The following is a 26,282-nucleotide window of genomic DNA, read 5'->3' as shown; positions in this document are numbered from 1 at the left end:
TATATTCACACAGTTCATGTTGCAGAGCGCAGTTTAATTGAAAGGAAATCTGTATATGGTATTTTTATAGATATGCATAATACATATAATCTTATGCACTGTAAAGCACTGCTTCGCCTCAGCGCAATCAAGAGTGGTGTGCTAAAATCCCGTGCTCACGTTTCTAATTTGAAGTAGCTCAAATTTGGTCTTCTACAGTCTGCTGTGCCTTGGTTGAGTCATCAGGACACATGAAAGAAAAACACTTTAATAATAACGCAATATATGCACAGTGAAATAGTAATCAAATGAAAATCATAGAAAGCAACATACTAACATAAAAAACAACAATTCCAACACTGGGCACCCAAGTTGCACTCCATGGGCCTTATTCTGAAAGAAATTAGTACATTTGCACCCTCAAGTTCACACCACATGAGTACAGCTCGGCAAATTTCAGGAATAAAAATCACTTTTCCAGGTTTCTTTTAGTAACCTTCCCCAGTCAGAGCTTTCCAGGTGTGTGTACCTGGAAATGATTTGTGAATTCCTTTTGTTGTTTTTTTTTTTTTTTTTTTTTACAGTGTTTTTATTTTTTAAGTTTAAATATTAATCAAAGCCAAAACATATGTATCAGTTTATTACAAGATTAACGATCAATAATGTAGCACATGGCTTCTGACCCGTTTACTGCTAGGCCTTTTACCCCTCAGTGGTTAGCCTATGTTTTTAGCTATTTGGGGTACTTTGAGCTTAGGCCTCCATAACTGTTTTTCCACATAAGCTATACATGTTAAATTTACGTCCTTTTATCCCAATTTCCTGGGGATTCTAAATGTAACTAGGATTTGTGGATTCCCCTGGAGGGGGCTGATAAATTAGGCAGAATATAGCTACATTAAGGTTTTTTAGGAAAAATTGAAAAAATGCTGCAGAAGAAACTGTCTGTTTTCTCTTTCAAATGGCATCACCGGACGGTTTGCGGTGATAAAATCACCATCTTCCCAGCTTTCAGGAACAGGCGGACTTGATTCAGAAAACCACATTTTTAACAGTGTCACTAGTGTTTGTATGTTGTGTGATGGATGTGGGTGTATGTGTGTTTGAAGCCTGTACGTGTTGTGGTGTAATGGCTATAGATATTGGTGTGTATGTGGTATGTTGTGTTGTGTGTGATGCAGGGAGACACATATGTCAAGAGTAGAGTGTGTGCATGCATGTAACTTACCTGTATTCCACGGCCACTGCCATTGTCCGATGTTCATTGGGTCCTGCAATGTCCTCTCTCCATCAGCAAACCGCCGGCATTACACCACCTGTACAACTGTAACAACTAAATACGGCTGACAGGAACCTACTTGCCTGACGCCTAGGAAGGCCTCTTCATTTTGGCAGTCTTTGGCTTAGTTGCAATACATCTAAATACGGTGTGTGGGACGCCTTCGGCTTGACGGTCTTCTCAGGTCTGTCACCAACGCGACTTGCTGGTAACAACGTCAACATCGAAATGAGGCCCTAAGAGTTGAAATTAAAAAAATAATATTGAAAATTAGTAGGAGAAAAAGGGCATTTGCAACAACGTTTTCATTTGTAACTTCTCATCACTATGGTCGATTTTCAAAAGCTGTATGCCATTACATTTGCTAGACCCCTCTGGTTGTGGGGATATATAGGGTTTGTGGGTTTTCCAAGAACACGAAGTACCCAGAGCCAATAATTGAGCTGCACCTGCCATGGTTTTTCATTTTTTCCCAGGTAAACAGCAATTCATTTGGTAAATTATAGTGAAAAATATGTATTAAGGAAACCTATGTATTTCTGAAATGTGCGCAAGATACTGAGTTCAGAAGCAGGGGTTCTTTTCACATCTCTAAATTTGTGGGTGCCCATATTAGCATGTCAATTAGAGGGCATGTTTTAAAATGACTTCTTTCTTACGCACGTCTTACATTTGGAAGGTGCAAATGCAGAGAAATACTATTGGTAATAACATTTGTTCTACTATTCTGTGTTCCCCTAAGTCTTCTGATAAAAATGGTACCTTACTTATGTGGGTAGGCCCAGAGCCCGTGAAAGGAAACGTCCCAAAACGCAACATGGATACATCACATTTTTCCACGCCAAACTGACCTTTCTTTTGCAGAGTGGGCAGCTGTAGTTTTTGGGCCCTAGCTAAGTTTGCACCCAGGGAAACTTAGCAAGCCTGTACATTGTTTTAAACTAGACACCTTGGAGAATCCAGGATAGGATGACTTGTGGGGCTCTCACCAGGTTGTGTTTTCCAGAATCCCATGCAAACCTCACACTTTGACTAGAAATACACATTTTCATCACAACTCTGTGATGGAAAATTCTGGAATCTGTGGGAAGCCACAAACTCAGCATTTCCCTGAGTCTTCTGATAAATATGGTACCTCACTTGTATGGGTAGGCCTAGTGCCTGCGACAAGAAACAGCCAAAAATGCAACATGGATACATCAAATTTCTCCACTCAAAACTGACCTGTTTTTTTTAGCATACTGGGTAGCTGTAGCTTTTCAGCCCTAGTTCAAATGGCACATAGGGAATCCTGGCAAACCTGTACACTTTTGAAAACTAGACACCTATGGGAATCTAGGATGGGGTGATTGTGTGGATTCCATGACATTTTCCTTTACCCACAATGCCCTGCAAACCTCAAACTTTGCCTGAAATAACACATTTTCCTTACATTTCTGTGATTGAAAGTTGCGCAATCCACATGAATCCACAATTCCAACCACCCAGCTTTGCCCCACTTGTGCAGATAAAAATGCTGCAGCACTTGTGTGTCTGGGCCTAGTGCCAGTGACTGGAATGGATCAAACCATAGACAATGGGAAGCCCTTGCGTGGGGACTAATATTGATCTCGTCAATTTAGCAGAGTAACAGGAATACATTATTGAGACCACTGAGTTACAGGTCAGAGTGAAGTTAAAGGGTTTCATTGCAAAAAGCCTAAAAAATCACGAGGTAAAGAATAAGTGCCTTGAAATCTTAAATACAGAATTATACAGAGTAAAGTTAGAAATGAATCGGGGCTACCCATTTCATGCACGACTACCAGTTTGGCTTCATATCATGCTGCAGCACCCACACCTGTGCTCAGCTCGTGTTGGGTGGAGCCTAATTGGTACTAGGAAAGGGGAAAAGTGGAGGGGCACATAGAGAAACAAAAACTGTAAAGCAAATGTTGGGACAGGAACCATAGACACCTAGCCCATCTACACCTTTAGATGGTAGTTCCAAGGGAGGCCCTCCTCTGGTTTTGGCTGAGGTATTCTGCATCTCTGGACTCCTCTGGGCTTCCAGGCTGTGCTTAATTTGAGCTGGTGGTTTCAATTGCAGGGCACCAGCACATATTTTTTGGGGCCGGAACTTAGTTTTCTGCATCAGACATTTACCGGTAGCAAAAGACACATACAGGAAAAGAAGAGGAAGAGAAAAACGAAAAAAGTGCCACAAAGGGAGAATGCTGCAAGAGTGAGCTGAAGGGGCAGGGATTTCCTGTAAATGGATTGAAGAGGCCCGAGAGGGCTTTAGGATTACGATGCTTCAGCATTCAGTGCTCGCACATTTGTATGCATGTACCACAGGATAGCTTTGAGCACCGGCATGTTTTTATTTTCAAATTAATCACTGCTTCTGGGGAGCTTGCCAGGACGCACAGTCCACTACAGGTCATGTTACCAGAGTTTCAATAGGGTGTTAGTTCTAGTCCTAAGGAAAAAACTGAGGACAGAATACAGATGTGAATTCAGGAAGCGCTACAGCTCCATCAACTTATGTTCAAGTGCATGTGGATCTGCAACCTATATTTCCACTTCTGGGCAGTTGGGCAGTAGCCCTCTAACATTATGTGACTGTAATTCCTAACGGTTTGAAATCCCAACCAGCCAGATTGGGACAGAGTTTTCCTCCACAGAGGGGATTCTGGGAAGGGCCACCCTGAGGTACATCTCAGGAACACTGATGAGGTACGTTTTCCAGAAGCCTGCTATGGTCATACCTTGTGTATTCCCCTCTGTGATGATCAAGAGACAATGGAAGCCCAGAGTAAAGACTTTGGGATGAGGCAGACCTGATGTTTCTCTCAGCAGCAGCCTTCCCCTCCCCCATTTTGGTTTCAGTATTTTAAACTAGAAAGATTCATTGATAAGTAAAGGGTTACCTCAAGTGCTATGTAAGTGATCGCCATCAGTCTACATTCCACACTTGGACAGATGTTTATGATCACTGTTGCAAAGCTTATTATTGTATTATTCTGAAAGATTCACATTTAAAGGTAAAATAACATGGAGCCCTGTTTGTCACAGGTAAATGGGCAGGCCAGTAGCCAGCACTCTTCTGTGCAACTACTGCACCACTAAAGCAAGCACATGATGCCTCCAGCCCAGACCGTGACAAAGTGCTAGAGATGAGCTAGTCTCTCAAGATTACTTGGTGAGCAGACCATTTCATGGTCTACCCAATCTTACTGGACCCCAAGTGTGTCCCTAAGGTGCATTAGGTCTGTGGTTATGGGAGCAGGCGTGAAGTCATGGACTCTCAAAATGTGTGTGTGAGTAGGAAAAGTGAAGGAGAAACTCCAGGGCAAAAGATTAAATAAAGTGGATGGACAACTGTGCAGATAGTTAGGGATTTTAATCCTCACACTGGGTAAAGGTGAAGAGATCCATTTTCCTTGACTAGTAATTGTGTTGCCAAGGACTTCCAGAACTTTGTTCAGTGTGAGATCTCATAATCATTATTTTTTATAAACAAATGATAAGTTGGTACTACAGCGCAATGGCTGCCCAAAGATGTTGAGTAATGTGGGCTCTGAACTCTTCCCGAATGGCTTGCCACCATCACCATGGTTTCCTGAAGTCAGGGTTCGTACATGACACTTCCTTAGTGTGTACAGAATTTGTCGCTCTCTTGTCTCATTTCTCTAAGGCAAAGCTTATGTTCTCATCTATGGACCTGAATTTTTGTTTCAGACTTCTATATTGTGATGCCCAGAGTGCCCTGCACCCTCAAGAGGATTTGTATGTTTTCAGGTCAAATTTGAAACAGAATGGATGAGACCAGATGAGGATATATGACAAAGTGACAGTTTCCTCACAAGTGTTGCGATGTGCTTTTCTCAACAAATTGTGAATAGGGAGAAGCCATAAAAATTGGAAAACCAAGTTAAACATATATATTTTTCCTGTCCTTCCTTATTTTTGAAAGCTAACAAGGTGGTCGATTTAGCACTTTAAGCCTTTCGTTCATGCTCTTCTTAGAAACAATCTGCACAGTTTCTTCCACTGATCTTTTCTTACCATATACCAGGCCCCTGAAGGGAAAATCACTAAGCCTGAGTACCTTTGCTGTCTCCAACACCAAAAAGGGACATTTAATTTGTGGACAAATGTTGTGACAGCGTAATCTAGGCCATCCTACAATGGCTAACAACGGTCTTATCATGCAAGGGAGAAATAGGTTAGCGTCCAATGGTTGAAAATCGATTCATAGCCTATGGTATAATGGATATACACTCATAAAAATTCATACCGACATGGCTTCAGATTAGCATCCTGCTCAAGATGAAACCCCTCCTCTCTCACAAGTTGCACTCAACCTTCTAAGCCCTTGACCTCACATAGATGGAAGGAACGCTAATCTTTTAGGATCCACTATCGCTGGTGTTGGAAATGGCCCTTTTTGCAGGGTTCCCCCCAAACTCTTGTCCTCCGACCTCCTGTTTTTGACTGTGTGCTGTATTTCATTTGTGCTGGTTTTAGGAGTCTGGGCACTTTTCCACTGCTGACCAGTGCGAACGTGCAAGTGCTCCCTGTCTAATTTGTATTGCTGATTCGTTTATCCATGATTGGCATATTTGATTTACTAGTAACTCCCTAGAAAGGTGCACTGTGTGTGCCTAGGGCCTGTAAATCAAATGCTACTAGTGGACCTTCAGCACTAATTGTGCCACTCACATGAGTAGCCCTATAACCATATCTCAGACCTGCCACTGCAGTGTCTGTGTGTGCAGTTTTAAACTGCCATTTCGACCTGGCAAGTACACACACTTGTCAGAACCAAACCTTTCCTTTTATTACCTGTAAATTACCTCTAAGGTGGGGCCAGGGTAGCCCCATGGGCAGAGTACAGGATATTTAAGAGGTAGGACATGTAGTGTTGTGTTTTACATGTCCTGATAGTGAAATACTGCTAAATTCAGTTTTCACTATTGCAAGGACTAGCTTTCCCATAGGGTAACATGGGGATTGCTTAGAAATTTCTTTTAAGCGTAATTTCCCATTGGGAGCAGATAGAGATATGGAGTTTAAGGTCTGTGAACTCACAGTTTAAAGATACATCTTTTAGTGAAGTTGGTTTTTGAACTGTGAATTGAAAACGCCACTTTTAGAAAGTGGGCATTTTATTGCTTAACCACTTTGTGCCTCTGCCTGTCTGCTAAATACACGTCTCGGGCAAGATGACAGCTGAGCAGTTTGTGCATTCACTCCAGACAGTCACACAAAGGGAGTTGAGCTGTGCCCTGCATAGCCTGATGGCCCATCACCAGGCTGATGGCTCTTCCTGGTCTAGAATGGTAGAAGAAGCTGACACCTTATCCTGAATAGGGTTGTGCCTGTCCTCACACAAAGCATTCTCCAACCCCCTGGAGTGTGTCTGGGGCCAGGGCAGGGAAAGGCAGGGTCTTGCACACTACAAAAACTTATCTTTGAAGTTGCCTACTTCAAAGACAGAAATGGGTATAAGTACTGGACCTTTGACACCACAAAGCTCTTCATGAGTTAGAGTGGTGGGAAGAGCTGACAGTTGCTCCTGAATGGGACTGTGCCTGTCCTCACACAAAGCAGTCCCCAAACCCCTGGAATGTGTCTGTTGCCAGGGCAGGGAAAGGCAGGGTCTTGTGCAATACAAAAACTTCTCTTTGAAGTTGCTCCCTTTAAAGATAGAAATTAGTATAAGTACTGGACCTCTGACCCCACATAGTTAGAACACTTCTGGACTGAGAACATTCTGCCAGGAAGTAGACCTCAATGCTGTAGGAGGGACTGCCACTCTGCCTGTTGCTTTGTTGTGCTGGCCTGCTGCTTGCTGCTTCTGTCCTGGGAGTGAAAGGATTGTACTTTGCTTTCTATATCCTGCTTTCCAAGGTTCTACATGGGCTTGAATTGAGCTTGCGTCCTGTCGAGAAGTCTCAGGGACATCAAAGACTTCATCTGCCAGCACTTGGGTTTCTCTGCTGAGATCCCTGTCCTGCTAAGTGGTGCCAAGTCAAGTCTGGGCCCTTGAAGGAAGTTTTTGGTGCCACTAAATGAAAATCCACCCATCGACTCCCTGCGTCATTCTGAACCCACGCATCGCTGCTGCCTGCACCATAGCGTGGTCCCACGTTTTTTTATGCAGGCCCCAGCTTTCCGATGCAGTGCTTCAGAAGAAACACTGCTGCATGAATTTCAAACACTGCATCACTGAATTCCGTGACGCACCACCCCGACTCCGACACAGCATCTGCTTCATTGCTTTGAGATTGACGCATTGCGGCTTGATTTCCAACACTTCACTGATGCATCGTCCCTGGGTGCCATTTTCTTCATAGACACTGCATGGCAGTAAGCAGCCGGGGCTTCTTGCTGCAAACGACGCCTCCCCTCCCCCGTGTCATTAAGGAACCAATGCATCACTCTCCTTGCAACAGTGAGGAACCAACGCTTCTCTGCCTCTTCCAACGCATCACCTCCCCTGCAGCCTGCATTGTTGTTGTTTTTGGTGCATCTCAGGTACTTTGCCTCAGTCAAGTGCTTCATTGATTTCAAGGAACTACCATTACACTTAGGGCCAGATGTAGTAAGCTGTTTGCATGGTGCAAACTGCGAAAATCGCAGTTTGCGCCATGCAAAAAGCCTTCTGCGATGCACATTCACAATTTGCGAGTCGGTACCGACTTGCAAATTGTGAATGCGACTCGCAAATAGGAAGGGGTGTTCAGACATGGAGGTCTGCTGACTTCAGCAGGCCACCATCCCTGTGAGTGCAGGGACTCGCTATGGGGTCGCAAAATGCGACCCACCTCATTAATATTTATGAGGTGGGTCTTTGCGACCCCATAGCGAGTCGCAGACGGGTCTGAGACACCGTTCTGCATCTGCATTTGCGATTCGGAAATTGCGAGTCACACAGACTCGCAGTTTCAAATTGCAAATACGGAAGTTGCTACATCTGGCCCTTAATCTTTTAAAAGTTATATTGTTGCTTGTGTATGTTGGATTTTTGTTGTTTTCATCTTGTTTTACTTAGATAAATATATACAATTTTTCTAAACTGGTGTGGCATACTTTTATGGTGGGTGGTGGGTGTGTGTGTTTGTGTGTGTGTGTACACAAATACTTTACACATTGCCTCTGAAAAATGCCTGACTGCTTGAGCCAAAGCTACCAAGGGGTGAGCAGGGGTTATCTTAGCTGTGTATCTCCCTTACACTGACTACAGTGAGGGTCCCTACTTGGGCAGAGTACACACCACTGCCGACTAGAAACTCCATTTCTAACAGTCACCCACTCACTTAATAGAAAATGTGCTTCTGATTTGTTGTGTCCCTTCTTGCCCAGTGTGTAACTAAGTGGCAAAAAAAAAGCTTAGAATCCTTGTTTTTGGCCGTTTCTAATAACTTTTCCATGGTTGAGATGTCCCATGTCTTTTTAGCTGCCCTTGTAGCCTTTCTATATGAGGACCTATCTTCCTTTATCCCACTCGTTCTCCAGACTTAATGGCCTTAACAAGACTCTAATTTTTTAGAGTGACAAATTGAGTTAAGCCACTAGTCCCAGTTTCTCAGTTTAGCAAAACCCTCTGATCTCTTCAAATAATGCATCATTGGTATCAAGAACAAAAAATGCTTGGGGGAGCTCATGTGCATTTTAAAGAGCTCAAGTGCTGTATGAGTGCTTGCTAGAATAGGATTATGTGCCATACCATTAGAATCTACAAGGGCTTATTTAACATTTTTCTTGTTATTTGTCATGATTAGATCATTAGTTCCTTAGATTAACCTTTCAGTTAGATATTTTGACTGTAAGCCTGCCACAAGGAGTATTATAGGGCATAGTCGTGCCCATCCCTTGGTACTCTACTCATTAATAAGATCCTAAGTCTAGGAATCTACACTCTGGTCAAACCCAATTTGCTGTTGGGACTTTGCGTCTGGGGGCATGGCGCCCAGAAAGCAACTGATGTCAGTTTGTGGGAGTGGCATCTGTAGGCCCGCAAGTCATTTCTGGAGTGGAACTGCATCAGTGCGGAGCTGCACAGCGTGACTTACTGTCATGCAAAGGTACTGCTCATAAGTTTTTGAATCCAGTCTGACACATGGGGAATATTCAAAAGGTGAGGAATCTGCAGTTAGCTGGAGTCTCTACCACAAAGAGTGTTACTAGAGGTAAGTAATTTGTTTATTACTTTGTGTTTTCTAAGAGCATCTACTTTGAGCATGAGAATCTGAGTGGGCAAATGTAGTTTCTGCCAGTAGTTAAAATTGGGAGATATGAATTTAATCATTTTGAGAGTGTTCAACTAAGAATTTAGTAATGCAACAAGACAACTTCACATATAGTCGCACAGGCAGCGCTCACGATTTTTCATAAACGCCACCACATCATTCATATGCACAGTGTAGGAAAGTGGATTATTATTTTGGGTGGACAAGTGTTCACCTCAAAGGATAAGGCCAACTCCTGATAGATGTCACATATATGAAATAAAATAAGGCTGTGCTAACTCCCTTGTCCCTTGTAATGAGATACAAAGTAATGTGTAAAGCATTTATGCAGTGCATTAACAGTAGAGAAAGTCACATCAAACACAATAAAACTCCACAACCTATTTTAAAATAAAGAGAAATTGTTTTAGTAAAATAGTGTTGAAATGGAAAAAATCCAATCGGGAAATCGACTATATGAATTTTTAAAGAATTAAAGTGAAAAGTGGCAGGAAAAATAAAGAACTGAATGCAAGTCCATGATCGCGATAGACTGGGACCGGCATGCAATTTCCAGCTGACCAAGGAACCCTGGTCTGAAACACCAAGTGAATTAGTCCTGGTGAAAGTCTGGAAGTCCGGAAATTGGAAAAAGTTTCTAAGTCCCACTTCAGAAAGTAACTTATTTGCTTTTGTCATAAACTTTTTTGAAATCTCTTCCGAGTCCATGCACTTTTTGAAAAGAAAAATCCTTTCCATATGGGATGTCGCTGACACTAAAACCGCCATCATGGAATCCTAGGACCGATACCTTTAGCAGGTTGGTCCAGCAAGAAATCTCAAAAGCCTGAAATTTCCAACTCAAGAATGGGACTTAGCCGTTTTGTTGGAAGTGCTGAAAGCTCCGCATGATATGAATCTGAGATGCCAAAGTTTTCAAACTTTATTCTGTTTCCCAAACAACCATAGGTGTACTCTTCTAAGGCCCGCTACGACTATATGGGAAGGCACATAGAGACTTCCAAGGTGACAGGCAGAGTTCAGCAGCAAAGTCCTGTCTTAGTTCAGTTGCCTCTGGTCCACTGAGATTCTTCACAGTAATGTCCTCTTCAGCTTTTTTACCCAGCTGGAGCCATCCTGGTGCTTTGATGCGAGTTTTTAGGCCTATAAAAGTTTATTTTTATAGGTCTTCCTGCAAACACGAGGGCTGACAGGCCACAGGGGACCAGGCCTTAGATGTTGTCTGTGTCATGTTTCAACTTCACTGAGCACTGAATAGCAGTTTCCCTGTGTTAGAGTTCACAATTGCTAGAAGGCAAGTCCCAAAACGATTTAAAACTTGAGAGTGCTCACCCAAAAAAGGATCAGTTTGCAACACACAAGCATGGGAAAGGGCACAAAAACCACATCACTGTAACCCCAGCTCACCAAATACAGCCTGTCAGCAGACTTATGGTAAATGTACAGAGATGGGCAGAGTCTTGAAAATGTTCATATGGAAAGTGTGAGGCCATAATTACTATGTGAAAAAGTGTAGGATTCGTACATATCTCAGGCGATATGCAGTAGGAACAGTGTTCTTGCAAAAAAAAAACAACGTCACAGATTTCAAAGGTAAGTAAGGTCTGTAAAAAGGGAGAATGCATAGGTAAAATTATAGGAACAAGAAGGCAACTACAAAATGATTTCACTGAACAGAAAGAGAGATTAGCATGACTACAGAGACAGGGCCTCGAATGAGTCAAAATTAAAACCTGGGACATGTTAGGTTGATTTATTTTCAGGCAGCACAAGCAGAAGTTACATAAAAGAGGGACAAATCTGGGAGCCTGTTGGGCTGGTTGCTGAAGAGGGAGCGGCTTGCTTCCGTGATATTGACCATCAATAGGCTTAATGGCACCATGGTGGCCTCTAAGGTGGACATCTAGATCCTTCCTCAGTGTTTAGCAAATTTATATAAATGTCTGAGGGTATACACCATAAGAGGCCAAGGGGAAATTTTCTACTCCATACACCACACTGTTAAGAACAGAAAGCTTAGCTAATACTCCACAAAGAAGAATTAGCTGAGGCCATTTGGATGATGCCAAGTAGAAAAGCCAGGCGCTGATGGCTTCCCCAGGAATACCAGCAGAGTAAGATGAGGATAGACAACCCCACGCGCCACTCTAGAGGGCAAGGAAGATTCTTTAGGATTTGGACACAACCAGCTGGATAACCCACATACTTCAGAGGAATATATTCTCTCCGAATCATAACCATCATCCTTAAGTATTCCTAATCCAAATGCATTGGAGGGCTGGGTCGAACTCCACACCCACTTTCTCTCAACAAAGAAAATAATGTATTTTCTTTATGTTGCCCCTCACCCACTCTACTAGTGACATGTTTCGTCAACCAGACCACCCCAACCCATAAAATCCAAGGTGTTACACTAAGATTTTATAGTCCTATGACCCTCATTTAGATATCGTTGACATGTTTCAGCCCTTAAAAATGGGCAGTATGGGCTTTTATCAGGACGTGAATTTTGGTAGTAACCCCGGTCCCTGACCTACTCGTTGTGTCAGTGGGTATGTGAACAAACTGTGAAAGTTCACACACATGCAAGGAGCCAAGTAACTTAACTGTTAAAGAGAGGCTCTCTTGTGGTTTCTGTTTCAGGTAACCACTGTTCTTCTCAGGGGGGAGTCGGAAAACATGCCCTTGTAGTCTCACATTCGTCAAGGGAAGCACACTATTCTTCCACCTATCAGCATCCACTCAGCCCCGGCTTGTGTTGCAGTGCTGATGGCTCCCCCCACTCCACAATTTTACATCACTTTCAGTGTACAACTCTCAGAAAGCCTGCTAAACTTATATAAAGAGGCCAGGCAGATTGGCAGACTGAAACCTTGACAGAAACCATCATGTTATGACTCACAAACCGTATAAGGACCTCTCTAAACCCTAGTCTTTCAGACCTCTATTAAATGAGTAACACAGACACAACAATCTTGTCAAAACGTCTCGCAAATAGATTGCTTGGCATAATTGGCTCCCTTGTTCACAAGGTCTAGCGCTGTTTCATTCGAGTTCTTTGCATACTCATAAATTTCAGGAGGCTTAGCCATGTGATGTATAAGATGGAATGAAAGGGGATGGAAGACTTTCTGGTAACAATAGATATCGAGAAAGCGTTTGACACACTAGCCTGTGGCCTGGGAAAAATCAGATGGGCTGATATCAGACAGGTGGAACATAGAAGTACCTACTTTGCTGATTGCCTAGCAGTGGAGCCCCTGGTGGTACAGTTACGGATGGCAATCCATTACATAGGTGTCAGGGTGGGAGAAGGGGTGCAAACTGTGTCAGTGTGTGCCGACGACATGCTAATACATCTGTTTCAGCCTCAAGCTTCGATTCTAGTGTTGCTGAGGGAGCTAAAATAAAATTGGGGGTGATTCAGGCCTGCTTATGAAGGATAAAACAATACTGTTTCCCCTGCATGAATGGATGGGAAAGGATCTGGAGGAACTTCCAGAGACAGGAGAGAAGTTGGAGACTGAGAAGATTAGATACTTTGGAATCCAGGAAGCTAATACACCTGAGAAACAATACATATTAACATGGAAAAGGTCCTACTGGGTCTGAATGTCTGTCCAGTTCTGAAACACATTTCCAGTCTTTGGTATGGAAGGAGTAGCCCTAGTAAAGATGGTGCTGATGCTGCTTTGCTTATATGCACAGCAAAACACTATTTTCTCGATTCCAGGTTTGTCAGAATCAAAGTACATTTTATCACACCTGATAGTAATGATACTCTTAGGTACGTTATTGATCAGATGTGATAAATAGCACCAATCATGATTTTCTAGGGAAGTAAATGTAGGTTTTGGTACTTACTGAACTAAACTCCGCAAATGCTGTACAGTTTTCGCATGTTAAATTCCAGCACTTTTGACCTGCCGAAATGTAATGAAAGTTGTGATATATATTGCACTCAGTAAGGATGAGGTATGTATCTCCTAACTCATGTTTCTAATCTCTGTGCAAACGTGTTTACACAAGGTTCTAACAGCACCAACCCACTTGTAAAAGGGGCCTGTACGAAAGTGCCCTTTTTGTATGGTCACCCCTAAACTTTTTGTCCCAATTCTGTTAGTTAGGACTCTGAAAATGCACTGGAGCCTGCTAACCAGACCCCTGTGCCAGTGATCTCTCTCTAAAACAGATATGTGTAAATTGGTGTCCCTATTTGGCAAGGATTTTAACCCACTCCTAAGTCTCTAGCATATGGTACCAGTGGTACCAAGAGCATTGGTGTTAAAGGGGTCACGAGAACCAGAAGCACTGACTGTGCCACCCTGAGTGTCTCAAGTAAACAGCTGACAGCAGGCCTGCCATTGCAGACCGCAGGAGCAGTGTAAACTGCTTGAATTCGACTTTGTTCTCACCATGTGTGGCAGGGTCAAGGCACTGCTTTTACTATATGCCAGCCACCCCTAAGGTGGGCTTCCCGAGCCGGGGCAGAGTGTTTTATGTTACAAATGTGGACATATAAGTGCTAGCATATATGTCCCTACAGTAGCCTTTATTTTACGTTTTAAAGACTACAATAAGTGGGAAGTGGACCATAGGATAAATTGGGCTGGCACCCAAACACCTCAGAGAACGCCAATTCCATTATGGTCCCACTGTAATATGTCATGTTTGGATTCGAGTCAGGTTTAATGAGACAAGTTGTTTGATACCAAAGTCAGATTTAATGTGACAGGCACCCCAGTGCCTACCTTAGAGTTTGCCCACCTAGTTGCCCCAGCATTTTCTGTGCCTAGACTGAAAGTATGCAGCTGCTGCCTCCAAGACAGGATTCTGACCCCATGCAAGGAAGTGGGAACACTCCCAGGAGTCAGAAACAAAATCCTGCCTGGGCGTGAGATGTCACCTTCCTTCGTGGGCGGAAGGCTAGCAAATTGGCACATCAAGACAGTGAGCTTCAATGGACACACCGCTTTTGATATGCAAGTAGACTTTCCCTCAGAGGAGGATAAAGCTACCCCCCGCTCCCAGGCACATTTGCACCTGGGCAGGTGTGAAAATTAGATAGTCAGCAGGTGTACACCCCCAGAAGGCCAGCCACACCCCTTGGGTGGGATGCCTGGTCTGTGCCGCTGAGGATAGGTTATGCCATCTTGAAATGTGGCTAAATAGAGGGTTCTAGGTAAGAAAGGTGACATTCACCAACTTCCCCCCCAGAATGTGGTCACTTCAGGGGTGGATTAGCGGCAGAGACTAGTAGCCTATTGGCCACATGTTCCCTCACCCATAATGCTCCTAAATTCAGGATTTAAGGGGCACCCCTGACACCAGTAACTCAGATCTGCTCTGAACTGTGACTAAGGGCAAAGAAGAGACCGGTGTCTGCGTGGCTGCACAAAGAAAAGGGTGCAAATCTCTGCACCTGTGGCAGCCAACCTACAGGGTCAGGACTTGTCCCAGACCTGAAACCGGTTCCGAAAGGAAAGAGAACCCCTCTGCAACAGAAAGGAATCAACAGAACTCCCCTGGACTACAGGAGCTAGTCCCCTGCAGGTAGAAACCATACTCCTGGAATCAAGAGACTTACGCTTTTCCCCAGGCTCCAGGATGTCAGAAGTATCCAGGTGCTGTGTTTGCTACTGCCAAGGTTTGTTGGTGGCCAGTCCGGCTACTGACTCCTTTGTTCTATGCTGCACCATGAGGGAACACCACTGCAACAACAGCCATCCTCTTCAGTGGTTCCGCTGCAGAGCCTTTGCAACTGTTTCTTCACCAGCAACGTTCCAGTGGTAAAACCAGCACCAGCAGCTCCTGTTCAGCACCATGGATAGCCAAGCACACCCCTGCGCCCAGGCCACATGAGACAGGTAAAATTGGTCTGACTGCCAAAGCTTGGTCCTGTGACCCGCACCACTCTAACTTTCAATAGGTTCCCCTGAACCCGCTCTGCAACTGATTGTCACTGGTGTTTTTACCCTTTGACCACAACGGTAAAGTTTGACAGCTTTTAAAGCACTGACTTATTTTTCATTTTAAAATTCCTAACTCCACTTATTTGTATCTGATTGACTTCCTTTTGGTATCTAAATTAATATGAAAATTAGCTTTATTTTTATAAATTGGTGTTGGATTTCTTTAGAGTCATGTCATTTACTTATCATCCATGTTGGTACTCTGAAATGCTTAACACGTTTCTCTAGTAAAGCCTGACTGGTCTTTGCCACACTACCAGAACTGAGCTAGGGATTTAGTAGTGTGAATTCAAAGGGCCTAGTTGGGGTATTGTGAGACTGTTGCATAGTGAGATTTACCCAGCCTTACTACAAAATACTCCACTTTCTGACAGGGCCTAACTGTCTCATCACAAGACCAACGTTTAAGCAGTCTGTCTCTTGGTCTCATTAATTTGGGCATGTAAAAAAAAAAAAAGCTGTCAATCTTGAAACACGAAAGACGGATAAAGAAGCTGGAGGCCTTGGATTGCCAGACTTGATATTTACTATGTGGCAGCGCTGCTATAGCATACTGTGCTGTGGTGGTGGGAAAAGATAAGTCTCAATGAACTACCCACATGTCCAAGTGGGTAGTGCATTGAGTGGGTGTCATCTCCCTAATAAATATCAGTTTGTTGTGCACCAGGTACCTTCAGCATGGGGAGTAGTCATTAAGAATCCTGCATTACCCTCCATTCTCTAGGTCATTACAGATTTGACCACTATAGCATTTCCATAAGATCAGAAGGCACAAGTCCATAGTTCAGTGGAAGGAGGGCAGGTACGAGACCATGGTTGACCTGTACCAAGGAGAAACATTCTGCACAAGGATCATGCTGTATAACATGTATGCTGTTGGCGAGGTAAAAAGAAAGAAAATGACTCTTGAATGGGTAGTGGAGACTATTAAGGGAGCCATAACTCCGAAGACCGAGACAGCTATTGGAAGCCTGATATTGGGACTGTTGTGGCTATGGTGATGTTCTAAATGTTATGACGTGAAAAAAGCATAAACCAGAAGCTGAAAATAGGGTATGGGAGAAGTATTGTGGAAACGCCGAGTATGACATTAACTTCATTTAAAAATGATTGATAAATGAAGTACTAGAAAAGTATATATGTATATTTATTTTCCAACACTGCTTGTTTCTGAAAGCAAGGAAGATGATGGTGTTAGCACAGCAAACCTTTTGCTAATGCAATTTTTAGGGGAAAAAATACGCTTTCTTGCAGAGCACTTTCTTCCCCTTTTAAAAAAAAAAAAAAAGACAAAGGGGGTCATTACAACATTGGCGGTAAAAGTCGCTTACCGCCGTGCAGAAGACCACCAACACACCGCCGTGGCCGCGGAAATCCGCCACAGCTATTATGACACACATCCCGAAATCCGACAAAATTCAGACACCCACACAAGTCCGCCACACCAAAGGTCAGTGATAAACTGGCAAAAACAAAACCTCCACCGTCAACAGAAATACGCCCATGCTATCATGACCCACGAATCCATGCGGCGGTCTTTCAACCGCGGTATTCTATTGGCGGTACACACCGCCACGCTCAAAATACACACACATCTCCAAAACACCACCACATTGGACAATTTGAAATACACACACCTGATACACATACACACACCACTCCCACACACTCAATACTACATAAAACACACACCCACAAACCCCTACGACCACAAAATCTGAAAGAAGGCCAGAGAGAGACACCACCATCCACAAACTAGCAGCCACGGGCACTCAACACCATCACCCATACTACTTCCACGCACAAAACACCACACACCACTACATATCACCACATACACCACCCCACACATCACCTACACCACCCCATGTCACGGCAAAGACACCCCAGCTTCTCAGAGGAGGAGCTCAGGGTCATGGTGGAGGAAATCGTACGGATAGAGCCACAGCTATTTGGATCACAGGTGCAGCACACCTCCATAGCTAGGAAGATGGAGCTATGGCGAAGAATAGTCGACAGGGTCAATGCAGTGGGACAGCACCCAAGAAATCAGAACGACATCAGGAAGAGGTGGAACGGCCTACGGGGGAAGGTGCGTTCTGTGGTCTCCAGATACAACATCGCGGTACAGTGGACTGGCGGCGGACCCCCATTTCCTCCCCCACAACTAACAACATGGGAGGAGCAGGTCTTGACTATTCTGCATCCTGAGGGCCTCGCAGGAGTCGGTGGAGGAATGGACTCTGGTAAGTCAAATCTTAACTATCATATCCCCCACCCTATCTGCATGCTATCACAGACCCCCACCCTCACCCCCTATCACTCCAACTCCTCACATATGTACTACTAACACAAACCACCCATCCCAACACCAAGCCCTGCATGACACAACAAAGCATGGACACCCATCACTAAAGCATGCCCACTGCACATACCCATAACACCCCCCTCAACCGTCATCACACAAGCCCCCACACAGGAGTGCAAGCACTGGGATACACGGTCACCCACCCATTGCACACCATAACACACACAGATGCAATAATCATGCTTTTACACCCCTGCAGGACCACTACCCAACGTCACCAGACAGGAGGGTCCAGACATCTCCACCCCACCCACAGAAGAGGCCCACAGTGATGACAGCAGCTCTGTCCAACTGGAACCAGATGACCAGCCCAGACCCTCGTGGACCTCGGGACAGTCGGTTCCCCACACCCAGTCACAGGCCACTACAGAGCTTCCATCCCCTGGTAACACCAGCACAGCACCCACCCAGCTGGCCCATACCTCCGTACCCAGGACGTCCTCAGGTCACTCACTGTTGGGCAGTCTACCATTTTGAATGCCATCCAGGGTGTAGAAAGGGAATTGCAACACACAAATGCATTCCTGGAGGGCATTCATTCTGGTCAGGCTGCCCTTCATCGAACCCTGCAAACTCTGGCCTCAGCACTGATGGCAGCCATTGTCCTTGTCTCTAGCCTCCCCCCTCCAACTTCCTTCACCCAGACCCAATCCCCTGTACCCCAGCCTATCCCAAGCACACCATCAGACCAGCATGCACACACGTCAACAAACAAGGGAAGCTCAGGCAAACATAAGCACCACACATCCCACAGGCACTCACGCAAGCGTTACACCAAGCGGGCAACATCCACTGCCTCCACTGTGTCCCCCTCCTCGTCGTCTCCCTCCTCCCTCCCAGTGTCGTCTACACTCTCACCTGCATGCACTACCACTACAGCCACTACATCCCGCACCAGCACACCCACCACCACACCACGCGCACTCACCACCCCCACTACCATTTACACGTCCCCTGTGTCCTCTCCCAGTGTGTCTGTGACGCCCCTTCCTAAGATACACAAACGCAGGCACACACCCACCCAACAGCCATCCACCTCACGACAGCCTCCAGCGCATGCACCTTCACCCAAAGTCACCAAACGTACACCTCCTACAACTACTACCGCTTCCTCCACTCCCAAACCCCCTTCAGCTACCCGTCCCAGTGTTCCTAAGAAACTTTTCCTGACCAAGCTTGACCTGTTTTCCCCCCCCCCCTCCAAATCATAGGTCCGGTTCTAGCATCTCAGACAAAAAATCTCCGGGACCAGTGGTGCCTGTTGTTACAGGTATGTGGAGTGCACCGGCCACCAGGACAGCCAGTGTGACACGGAGCCACAGCACAGCCAGTCCCCCCCCCCCCCCCCTGTGAAGCACCAGAAGTTGGACAGTGCCCGACGGGAGAGGGTGAAGACTCCAGCCAGCAAAGCCGCTCACAAGGGTCCCGGGGGAGTGTCGACTCAGCTGTGACTCCTCCCAAGGTGGGGAAGGGGCAGAAGAAATCTCCAAAGTCTGGGAGGGGCAGCACGGCGGAGAAGACCGCCATCATCCCCGCTGCCCAGGAGGCCACCGCCAGCCCAATCGTCACTGGCCCGGAGGCCACCGCCAGAGTCAGTGCCCAGAAGGGCAGCCCGATCGTCACTGGCCAGGAGGCCACCGCCAGAGTGAGTGCCCAGGAGGCCACCGCCAGTCACAGCCCAGCTGCCCAGGAGGGCCCCGGCAGCCACAGCCCAGCTGCCCAATGAAGGACCGCCAGCCCAGCTGGGCAATGAAAGACCGCCATGGCAAGCTCCGCTGAACAGGGCAAGCACAGCTGAACAGGTCAGAAACTGCAAACTCAAGCACCGCTGAACAGGGCTAAGACCGCCATGGCAAGCACCGCTGAACAGGGCAAGCACCGCTGAACAGGGCCCGTCACGGGGTGAGTGATGCACTCTGGGCACCAGTCCCCCTCCAGACCCAGTGGAGACATGCATCCACTCCGTCTGTCCTTCACAGGATGAAGCACTCTGGGCACCAGTCCCCCTCCAGAACCAGTGGAGACATGCATCCACTCCGTCTGTCCTTCACAGGATGAAGCACTCTGGGCACCAGTCCCGCTCCAGAACCTGTGGAGACTGTTATCCACTCGAGAGACTGTGGCTTTGCACTCCCCAGGATGGTACAGTGGGCAACCCACCCACTGTAGAGACTTGAGAGACTGTGGCTTTGCACTCCCCAGGATGGTACAGTGGGCAACCCACCCACTGTAGAGACTTGAGAGACTGTGGCTTTGCACTCCCCAGGATGGTACAGTGGGCAAACCACCCACTGTAGAGACTTGAGAGACTGGTTTGCACTCCCCAGGATGGTACAGTGGGCAACCCACCCACTGTAGAGACTTGAGAGACTGTGGCTTTGCACTCCCCAGGATATGGCAGTGGACAACCCACCCACTGTAGAGACTTGAGAGACAGTGGCTTTGCACTTCCCAGGATACATCAATGGACATGAAGCCCCCTCGTGGATCTGGTGTGGTGCACTCATCCGGCTGAGGTGCCCCCCCCCCTCCTTTCCCCCTGAGGTGCCTGTTGTATTTCTATCTGATGCCCCAGCAGTGTTCTCTCCGTTTTGATCAGGTATCTGGTGTGGGCCTCGCCCATGCATTTTGGGCACAGTGGTCCACGGACAATGAATGGTGCATTACCTGCACTACTAATCGTGTATCTTTTGTTTAATGTGTATATATATATATCTGTATATATTTGGTTACTGTATTTTGATATATTACAATGGTTCCACTCATTTCCTTTTGTCATTCAATTCTTCCGGGGGGGTTGGGGGTTGTTACGGTAATGTTTGGATATGCATTGGTGTGTGTGTTGCAGTGGGTGAGGGGCGGGGTGGGGGTTGGGATGTTGGTTGTGTGTGTCCCTGTCTTTTGCCTCCCCCTCCCCTATGTCGTAGGTGTAGTACTCACCGTTGTCTTCGCCGCCGGCGTTGATGATCGTCGTATAGGAGCAGGAAGACTAGTGCAGGAAGAATATGGAGTTCCGGCTCCATGGTGCCCTCCTTCCTCGTGGAGTGTGTAGAGGTGAGCGTTTTCCCTGTGAAATGGCTGTTTCCCCCGTGTTTTTATCCGCGGTGAATCCGCCCCGGAAAAGGTGGCGGATTGGTAGGTTGTGATACTGTGGGCGGTACATTGTCTCCCGTCTGTCTGTTGCCCTTCATCTCAGTTCAAGGCTGCCTTATTAAACAATATAGTTCTTTGTGCAGGGGTAGTAATGTTATTAGAGCACATCACTTTTAAGGGCAGAATGCTCTTAATAAATCAGGAAGAACCAAATGAGAGATATTGCAGTGTTGGGTTAGGGTAAATTACCAGCCATCGTCTTCATGTAGCTACTGAGTATTCCAGTCAAAATTGTGTCTGGCCTACATCTGCGATGAAACTGGCCACCACTGGGCTCAAGTAACTCTTTGTCTGAGTTAACAGAACAGCTCTTGTAGCTCCTCTGGCAACTGATACTTTCCAACTGTTTCATGTGCTTCTGTTAAATCTGTTGAACTTTTTAGCATTTTGTAGGCATTATTTGGTGTCGGTAGGTAAGTCCAGGTTAAGGGTGGGTAAAAGCTGGACCATCGCAGAGTATTTTGGTCTAACTAAAAAATCATTACAATCAGGAAACGGACCATTCCATGACTCCATAATAATAATATTTTAGTTGTTATATGATTCCTACAAGAAGTAGGGCTGCGTTTTAGGAAAACAGAACTTCAGAATGTAGGGACTAAGGGGGTCATTCTGACCCTGGCGGTCGGCGGTGAAGCGGCGGTAAGACCGCCAATAGGCTGGCGGTCTTTTTTCATGTATTCTGACCATGGCGGTTACCGCCATGGTCAGCCGCCGCTTCACCGTTCCGACCGCCACGGCGGTAATGACCGCCGGGCTGGAGATCTGGGTCTCCAGCCCGGCGGTCGTCACATACCGCCGGCGGTATTCCAACCCGCCTGACCCCGGCTTACCGCCATGGATTTCATGCGGTTGGGGACCGCCATGCAATCCATGGCGGTAAGCACTATCAGTGCCAGGGAATCCCTTCCCTGGCACTCATAGGGGTCTCCCCCACCCCCAACCCCCACCCTGACTCCCTCCCCTACCCCCCCCACCACCCCTGCCACCCCCAAAAGGTTGCAGGACCCCTACCCCCACCCCGATCCCCAACATATACACACACACATACACACATACAGGCACACATTCATGCACATACACACACCCCCACGCATTCATGCACATACACCCCCCCGCATTCATGCACGCATTCATGCACATACACACACCCCCGCATTCATGCACGCATTCACACGCCCCCTCAATATACACACACGCACACCCCTATGCACGCACACAACTCACAACACCCCCCCACCCCCCTTCCCTAGCGGACGATCACCTTACCTGTTCCTGGTGATCCTCCGGGAGGGAACGGGCAGCTCCGCCGACACCGCCACGCCAACAGAACACTGCCACAGCGAATCACAGGTCGTGATTCGCTGGGCGGTGTTCTGTTGGCGTGGCGGTGGAGGTGGAGCTACCTCCACTTCCCCGCCTGCCGCCAGTATGGCTGTTGGCGGCTCTTCGTCCGGAAACGGGTGGAGCACTGCCAACAGTCAGAATGGCCCATGCGGAAGACCGCCAGCACTGGCGGTCTTCCGTACGGCGGTCCCTCGGTGGTCTATTGAAAAGACCGCCGAGGTCGGAATGACCCCCTAAATCTGTTTATACCATCAGAAAATGATGGCCCAATTTCTAGGTAGCTCACAGTGCTTCACCTGAACACCTAACCTTCCCATGGCAAAAGATGACTTTGGCAACCTTGAACACGAAATGACTCTCAAGGAAGTCGGGCAAACAGATCTTAACCTTTCTTTGTTTACTCATGCATGCCCGGGGGAAACACAAAAAAGTACAAATAAAAGTTTTCAAACATTTATTGAAATAATAGTATTCTTGCATAGAGAGAATTTGCTGTGATTATTAGGCAGATTAAACAAAACATTGTAACCAGCACTACTAAAATTGTGACTAGAATAAATAATCCAACCATGGTAATCTTATTTCAATATCTTCCTACCTATCACTACCTCCATTCTGAGAGCATAGTGGGTGTACCCTCTTCCAGATCTCTGAGGATAGCCTGAGCCCCCCTAGGCTCCCATACCTGGATAGCTGAGCCAGGGCGCCAGTCTAGGGTGAAGTTGGAAATCCTGCTCTACAAAGTGAATAGTCAGCATCAGCAGAGCTGCATACTGGGCACAGGATCTGTTCCAGGACAGTCATGGGCCAGAGTGCTCCTCTGACCCCTGTAGGACAGTGCACAGTTTATATAATCAAAGCCACACTGTGTTGGAGGTACAGCTCTAATGCAATGATATGTCTAGATTCCGGGAGCTGTCTCCAGATAGTCAACTCGAGCACTAGGATACCCTTTTGCTGTGTTCCTAGCTTTGACCATTGTACAGACTATATGGCGAGAAAGGCTTACTGAAAACAGGCATCATGTACATCATCTTCTTAGAAAAATATCATGCAAGCATAAACATGGAAAATAACTTTGCCACAACGATGTCAGGCTAAACATGTGTAAAATGTAAAACAAAAATAGACAACCAAAGTGGGCCCAAGAAGGCCTCACAACATTGTACAGTGTTTGATTATGCTCTTCTGCCATGTCATAGCGCTTTACAGAACACACGTTACTACTGCTCAATGTAGTGTGCTATATACTTATCTCAAAAAGTTGGAAGGCTGAGTGGGCCTTGCTTGGATTTGACCTCACGATATACAGACCGCAGGACTGCTTTTTGGCCAACGTTAACTCACTGAGGTATCCTATTACATTTAAAAGGGCATATGTTCTCAGAGGTGCAAACACCAAGTAGCGGCAAATTACCCCAGAATTCCTCTTTTCTCTGCTGCACTCTCTGGTAGGAGTGATCGGCCAAGTGGAAGTTGACATGACATGAAGCAGTGGACCCTTCCTCATCACACTGGACCTGCTTTGAAGAATAATCCAAGGACTACCTCTACAGCTGTTGAAATTGTTGCACAGGGATTTGAAGCTGCAATTCACTTTCGTGATTCGAGCTTCACTAATAATACACTGCCTTCCCCTGTACAGCCACTTCATGTTATAGTACTGACTGTATATATTATTTCAGTTCTCCCCTCGTGTATCCTCTCCTTCCCTTGTACTTATGTATGTTGTGCACCAGCGTATACAATAGAACATTGCAAAGCGTGATCGGGGTGGGAGGATTGGCTTCAGTAAATTGGGTGTTCCCGTTTTAAGAGAGGAAATGCAAGCTCAGTAACCATTTATTACCGTACAGCTAATGGCACCGCTCATTACCTGCAGTAAATGGTACCCTGGCGCTGGGTCCGTGTACAGTGCTGAAACGCTTCGTAATTAGCACTAATGTGTTAATTGTAGCGGCCTCTGCTTCTCCCCTCCGAGGTTCCTAGTGCTGTGTAATTGAGATGGGCTGAACTGTTATTATCCATTTGAGCTATGCCAGTGTGGTGCTGGGACGGGGGATGCAAAGAACAATATTCAGGCAGACATTATGGACCGACGACGCAGATGGACGAGGTCCGCTTGTACTCCATTGTCGCCCGGAAAAGTAGAGTGAATGAGAGGGATTGAGACTTGACACTTACTAGGCTTAATAATGGCTACCTGTCTGTGGAGAGCTTACTCGCCTGCCTTCCAAATACTATTAGCGCTTCGGATGAAATTAATTAATTGAACATTCAGTTTGTCGCTGCTAGCATACTACACCAAATCTCTAAAGCAAATGATGTCTAGTCATAAACCTCCCCTCTAAAAGCCCAGCAATCTTGAATGTATTTCAATATCTGAATCCGAAACAAGGAGGGGGAATTTGTCCATGATATGTTAACTAACATGAACCAATGTGGATTTTATTAAACACTTACAGCAGGCCAAATTGGAGAGTTGCGCATAGCTCGAGACTTAACTTCTGGCCCCACTACCACTTGTGGTCAGAGCATGCCCTACCTTTAATGCTATCAGTCCTGGTCAGAGCATGCCCTTTGTTAAATCCTACAAGACTTGTCAGAACATGCCCTTAGGGACAGATGTAGCAAAGGGTTTTACCCATTCTGGGCCTAGGGGAAAAAGTGTTCGTACATATGGCCCTTACTGTCTTCATGATAGCGTGAGACTTGCTCCCCCCCACGCAGCACCACCTGTTGTTGCTGCTCCATGTGGCATCTGAGCCTGCCTGACTCTGGTGTTCGAGGCACTCCTACACCTACAGGCATTCGCCTGCGCCTCATGCCTGGTGGTCCAGTGGTGACTTCTACTGCCTTTCTCCCTCTTTGCCTCTTTGCACTTCTTGCCCATTTATGCTTTTTTGCGGTTTTCTGACCATTTTCCCCACCGCTGCTTCCCCTGCAGCCCCGCACCCTTCCAGCACCACGTTTTCCCGCTCTCCCGCATCCCAGCTGAGCCACCTGTCCCACCTTCCTTCACTTCTTAATGGCAGCCGCTGTGCGGTAAGTAGCGACTCTTACTGTCTTCTTGACAGCATGAGACCTGCTCCCCACGCAGCATCACCTGTTGCTGCTGCTCCCTGTGGCATCTCAGCCTGCCTGGCTCCGGTGTTCGAGGCCCTCCTCCACCCGCAGGCATTTGCTTGCGCCTCATTCCTGGTGGTCCATTGTTGATTTCTATTGCCTTTCTGCCCCTTTGCCCTTCTTACTGTTTGCCCTTCTTTACTGTTTACCCTTCATTTTAGTGCCTTTACTCCTTTTGCACTTCTTGCCTGTTCGTGCTCTTTTCAGCACTTTTCTGACCATATGCCCCGCTGCTGCTGCCCCTGCTGCTCCATCCCCCTCCCAGCCCCATGTTTTCCCACCCTCCTGCCTCACGGCTGAGCAACCCCTCCCACTTTCCTCCCTTCGTAATGATGACGCGCCGAAGGCAAGCCTGTCTGCGCCCGCCCGCACCTGGACCGCGCCCAGCGCCATGGACCCTGGTCCTCTGATCATCCATCAGTACGACACACAGACCTTCCACGCACTGAACTCCGGATGATCCACTGAATGCCACAATGCATCACCCAAAGACATCCATGGACCTTTTTCCTGCTTCAACTGCCACTGCACCTTCACCCTCCACCAATTGCCAGACGCCCCTGCCACAGAATCATCGACCTCCACAACTGCATCCTCCTCAACATGCGCTCCCTCCACAAACATGGCATAGAACTCTGGTACCTGTTAGACTCCACCTGCCCAGACATCACCTTTCTTACCGAAACATGGAAAACCCAGTTTCAGCCCTGAACATCGCCACTGCCATCCACAGCGGCTACAAACTGCTCCACAAAGGCCGGTCCTCTAGGCCAGATGGAGGCCTGGCCATTGCACACAAATCCACCCTCTACCTGACA

General features: G+C 46.6%; 1 protein-coding gene across 2 annotated transcripts in view; it reads left to right on the top strand.

The window, feature by feature from the left end:
- Window positions 1-26,282, top strand: part of TMEM9 (transmembrane protein 9) — a 207,571-nt gene that overhangs the window by 121,184 nt on the left and 60,105 nt on the right. The gene's annotated exons all lie outside the window — the stretch shown is intronic.

The sequence above is a fragment of the Pleurodeles waltl genome, chromosome 6 (assembly GCF_031143425.1).
Source record: "Pleurodeles waltl isolate 20211129_DDA chromosome 6, aPleWal1.hap1.20221129, whole genome shotgun sequence".
Taxonomy (NCBI): Eukaryota; Metazoa; Chordata; class Amphibia; order Caudata; family Salamandridae; genus Pleurodeles; species Pleurodeles waltl.
Note: the sequence above shows the minus strand (reverse complement) of the source record. Positions and strands in the feature narration are given on the sequence as shown.